This window comes from Sarcophilus harrisii, chromosome 5, assembly GCF_902635505.1.
Source record: "Sarcophilus harrisii chromosome 5, mSarHar1.11, whole genome shotgun sequence".
Classification (NCBI taxonomy): domain Eukaryota; kingdom Metazoa; phylum Chordata; class Mammalia; order Dasyuromorphia; family Dasyuridae; genus Sarcophilus; species Sarcophilus harrisii.
This window is the reverse complement of record NC_045430.1, coordinates 80,282,739-80,288,476: the sequence shown is the minus strand read 5'-3', so window position 1 is coordinate 80,288,476 and position 5,738 is coordinate 80,282,739. Positions and strand designations below refer to the sequence as shown.

Here is a 5,738-nt window from a genome sequence, read left to right as displayed (position 1 = left end):
TGCTTTTTAAAAGGTTTTATAAAAACCTAGATAAACTATGTACAGAACTCCCTTTATCTATAACTTTTTAAATGATTTTTAAAAAGGCAACAAAATTGATTTGTCTTGATTAAGTCATAATTGTTGTTTGTTGTTTTCTTTTCTTAATGTTTTTTAAACATTTCTGGAATTATGTGTTGTAGAATTTTCCCAGAAATTGAAGTTAAGCTCATTGACTTAAATTCATCAGAATCATTTATTTTCCCTTTTTGAAAATTTGGGTGTCATATGTCTTTCTCAAATCTTATGATACTTTTGCTTCTTCTATGACTTTTCAAACATCCACCAATAGAGGGTAAGTAATAACATGTACCAGTTTTTTCAGTAACTGAGTGGTAGTCCACTAGGGATCAAGTAATTTGAATTTATCAAAGGCACCTATGTGTTCTAATGTTTTACCTTTGCTATGAATTCCTCGTTAGTCATTTTGTCCCATCATTTCTAATGCAAAGATCACTCTTGACAGGGAAGGCAGAAATAAAGCAAATTCAAAAACTAGACCAAAACTGAGCAATGGTCATCTCTTTAGTGTTAATTATCCTATCATTATAAGAATCAATCCTTTTTTGACAAAGAGACCTAATTCAGTTTCAATTAAATCAATGATGGACAGAAACAGCTACACCCAAAGAAAAAAACACTGGGAAATGAATGTAAACTGTTTACATTTTTGTTTTTCTTCCTGTGTTATTTTTACCTTCTGAATCCAATTCTCCCTGTGCAACAAGAAAACTGTTTGGTTCTGTACACATATATTGTATCTAGGATATACTACGGCATATTCAACATATATAGGACTGCTTGCCATCTAGGGGAGGGGGTGGAGGGTGGGAGGGAAAAATCGGAACAGAAGTGAGTGCAAGGGATAATGTTGTAAAAAAAAATTACCCTGGCATGGGCTCTGTCAATAAAAAGTTATTATAATTAAAAAAAAAAAAAACAAAGAAAGAAAAGGGGCCCTGGTCAAGCCAAGGCTTTAAAACCCTGAAAAAAAAAAAAAAAAAAAAAAAAAAAAAAGAATCAGTCCTATCTCTTTATTTAATCATCTTATTTATTCATCTCCTTTTCCTTAGTAGAGATAAAAAAACAAAATAAATTTAAAAAAATTAATTTTCCTTTGTTTGCCTCAGCAGACTCAGCTCATTCTGAGTTTCCACATTCATTATATTACTGATGAGGTTTAGATTTGACGTACCCAAATGAAAATGAGGTCTAGTGGCAGGTTCGGGGTATAGGGAGTCAAATGGAGCTCCCCTGCAACCCCTTTGGATTTGGCACCAGGGTAAGGAGTTAAATGAGGTCTAGTGAGTGGCTGCGTAAGAGTCCCCTGTAAAGGAATTTACAGACCCGAAAACCTAGATTGATAAAAGAGGTTTATTATGGGGATTGGAAGTAAGGTTCAAGTCTAGTTAGTAAAAGGTGTTAGGTAAATAGAGGTTGGCACTGGAAATTATTCCAGTGGGCAGAGGCTCCTAGGGGTGCCAAGAGGGCTGGCTTGTTTGGAACCTCTGCAAAGAGAGGACTCCAGCTTGGCTCCTTTTAAAATGAGAGATTTAGCTAAAGGGGCCTGTGGGTGGAGTCCCAAGTCGTCTCCTTGCTGGGTTTCAGCTAGAGCTAGAATTTGCTTGGTGGGGGTTGGGAAACCCGAGCAGATCATTAGCTGATGGGGGCTGGAACATCCCAAGTTGGCTCAGATCCAATGTGGGCTGGGAGAAGCTCAGATCTCCTATTGGAATTCAAAGGGATGCTTTTGACCAGGATTTGTGAATCAAAGGTCCTAGCTTCTTGAATTGATAATGCATCAGCCAAGGGAGGTTGGGGATCATCTGAATCACAAAATCAATTTAAAAGGATCACAAATCAGTTTCTTAAAGGGACCATAACCTGCTTCATTACTTTTATAGTATCATGATATTTTGTTATACCCATTCCCTGTTACCTACTCTGCCTCACTTTCTATACACAAATTATAAAAATCTCAGTTTGTTAATGAGTTCTCTGTATATACACATTGGTCTCTTAAGGTGACTTGCAATGGAATTATTTCCCTTTATGTCTCCAGAATTTCATTCTTCAGAATTATTATTATTAATAATAATTATTACTTATTTCTCTTATAAAATGTTACTCCATGGATTCTTTCCTATGCTTCCTCTGAATCCTTTGAGATTTGCTCTTCCAGAATCCAGCTTCTTAAACTGTGGGTTATGATCCCATATGGAGATTTTGTAACTAAATGTGGAGATTAGAAAACTATGATTTATTATCAATAAATGTTTGATATGTAGACATAGTTTGGAAACCTACATATTCAGGCTTATGTAAAAATTTCTTGGGCAAAAAGGGATCATGAGTGGAAAAAGTTTTAAGAATCTTTTTTCTAGAGTCTCTATCAAAGACTTTAAGAGGGAGCAATATTTTCCCCAAAATTTTCAACATTTTTGTTTTATCAATTAATTCCTCCTGATGGGTAAAAATCACATTCAAGACAAATTTTACACTTGATACTGATGAGGTCTAGATTTGGGGTACCCAAATGAAAATTAGGTCTAGCGTCAGGTTTGGGGTACAGGGAGTCAAATAGAGCTCCCCTGCAACCCCTTAGATAAGGAATTAAATGAGGTCTAGTAGCAGTGTAAGAGTCCCCTGTAAAGGAATTTACAGACCCAAAAACCTAGATTGATAAAAGAGGTTTATTATGGGGTTTGAAAATAAGGTTAAAGTCTAGTTAAGGAAATGGGTGAAAGTAGAGATAAGAGAGCACTGGAAACAGTGTTCCAGTGGGCAGAGTGTCCTTGGTGCCATTCATGGTGCTGGCATGTTTTGATCCTCTGCAAAGAGATGACTCCAGCTTAACTCTTTTATAAGGAGAGATTTAGTTAAAGGGGCCCATGGGTGGAGTCCCAAGTTGGTTCAGATCCGATGGGGGCTGGTAGAGCCCAAGTTGGCTTAGATCCAGGTGGGGGCTGGGACAAGCCTGGATCTTCTATTGGAATTCAAAGGGGTGCTTTTGACCAGGATTTGTCAATCAAAGGTCCTAGCTTCTTGAATTGATGCTGCATCAGCTAGGAGGGGTTGGGAATCAGAAAGGAATAAATCAATCTGAAAGGACTAGTTTCTTAAAGGGACCACAATCCGCATCAATACTTATTCCACCTTTTGAAAGATGAAATAATTATTGTCATATTAATAAATAATTGGGCTACATTTTTGGCAAAGAACTCCAATAGACATTGAGATAATCCAAGTGCTATTGTATTATATCATTTCTTTGTCATTTTTGTGATCTATTTACTGAATTCAAATTTATTTCCTCCTTCTCTCTAGGTGATCTGTAGCATACTCCAATAACAAAATTGCTTCTGTTTTTCCTTACATTAATTTTCATCTAAACATTCTTTACCATGCTTCTTCCTTTAAATGACCTTTTTTTTTAACCACACATATGCATTCAATATAAAATATGACTCTAACCTCCTACCTCTTTTTTACCTTGAATTTTTTTTGTTATTATTTGTTTATTTACTTTCTTTCTTTTGTAAAAAGGAGATTACAAATTATGCAATCCACTCCCCACATTTGGGGAAATCATAGGCTTCAACTCATCCAGCTTTCAATGGATAAGCGTTACCCTGAGGAAACCACCTTAATCAAGGAATCATCCTTGCCAGGTAAATATGTACTTTGTTTATTTTCATGAAGTGTACAGGCTCAGATCCAAATTCCAGTTCCAGGCTTTATTCCAATAAATCATACCTATGGAGTCAAATTTGCCTCCTTTTATTTGGACCTCTAATTCTTGTTTCTTGCTTAAACTTTGGTCACTCATATTTATATGTATTAGGTGCTATTCTTCTCTGTGCATTAAAATTACTGTCTTGTTTGGTATATATACATAAAAGTTTTCTCTTTCCACCATTCCTTTTAGTTTAAAGTTCTCATTTAAATTTATAAGACACATGGCAATTAGATGGGCAATGACTAAAATACTGGACTTGGAATCAAAAAAGCCTAAGTTCAAATTCATTTTGAGACAGTTATTATTTGTGTGATCCTAGGAAAGACACTTAACTTCTGTCTGGCTCTATAACCTCATCTATAAAGCAGAGATAATAGCACCTGCCTTCTAGGGTTTTTATGAGGAGAAAATGAGATGATATTTATAAAATACTTTGCAAACTTGGAAGTGCTATGTAAATCAGTAATCTTCATCATTATCTTCTTTCTCTTCCTCTTCCTCCTCCTCACCATCAACCACAAACCATTGTCAGATATATTTAATTCTTTCCAGTAGTTTGCTATATGTATATTTCAATCCATGGTATAAAAATCTAAATCTCATTTTCAGATGTCACTTTCTTAGTCATCTGTTAATTTCTTAAGTCAATTTTTTTGTCATCTGAATCCCCTGATTTCAGTGAGAAGCAGTGAAGAAAACATAAACTGCACCCCTATGGTCTTTAGTATCTTTGCCAAGAATATTTGGCAATTCTTTCTGGGTTCCTTTTGTCAGTATAATTTGTGCCTACATAAAACAGAAGTGAGTATTATTCATCTATTTTGATGTCTTGGGAAGTCTTTTATCATATCCTGAGTATGTAACAAACTTCTTTAGTGTTGCTAATAGGTTGACAAGTAGCTCTCTCAATACCCTTGCGAAGGGTATCTTCAACCATTTTTCCTCTGACCTTTCCTTTTCTCTAAACTGTTAATTCTGTGACTACATAAAACTCCCTTGAAGCATAAACAGTTTCTTCCTCCTGAGAATATCCTTCTCTTTTTTTTTTTTCAAGTTCTTCCTTTATCTTTTTTTTTTTTTAACTCCAACTATACAGTTGTTCTTTTCCTTTCCTTTTTATTCCTAGTGACATTATTTTACTCTCCAATCTCCTGAAGAGGGTAATTTTTACCCCAAAGTGATCTCTGTATCATCATAGTTGTTATTGTTATTGTTTAAAGGCATTTCATAAATTGGAGGATATAGTAGAAATACTTTTGAGTCCATTGACCACCTCTTTCAAGAACAAGATCAATCTAAACTTAGAAACAGAAATCATTTGGTCATGCTATAAATATAAAAATCACAATGTCTGTAAATCTTTGCACCTTCTTCCTACAATTCACCATTTTTTCTTTCCACCAATTCACTATAACAAATTATTTGACCTATCTTGGTTTACCATTTGCCTTTTCTTTCTTCTTGAATACTTCATCTTTTGTAAATCCCCTTTTCCCCTAATATTACATAACATTAGATACAATAATACCTAAATTAGATACATTTTTCTATCTCCTTCACCTTTCTCTCATCAAAGCCATAAATAAAAATGGGATCTAGAGATTGTTAGTTTTCACATTTCTATCATTTTCTTCAAAATTTCCTCTCACCAAATCCGGTCTCTTCCTTTCACAAGTCCAAACCTGGTTCAAACTAACTATACACATTTTCTTTTCCTTCTTCAACTAAAGTCATCTTTCTTCTTTAGTGTCATTTCCTATTACTGTCTCTCACAGAAGCTGGAAGTATAAACATATAATAAAGTAAAATTTATACTGCTACTTAAGAACTTATTTCCTTTATGTAGAGAAATGGAGAGCATCAGGAGCCGAATGAAATTTATACATTGCCTGACTGTTATCATATTATTTTTGTAGCAAATTTTTTGTATGGTTTTTTGCACTTATTTTTTTACTTCAGG

At 34.6% G+C, this 5,738-nt stretch overlaps 1 pseudogene; it reads right to left on the bottom strand.

Annotated features, from left to right (window-relative positions):
* Positions 1–3,570: 3,570 nt before the first annotated feature.
* On the bottom strand, positions 3,571–3,718 carry LOC111721572 (annotated as a pseudogene).
* Positions 3,719–5,738: the final 2,020 nt, after the last annotated feature.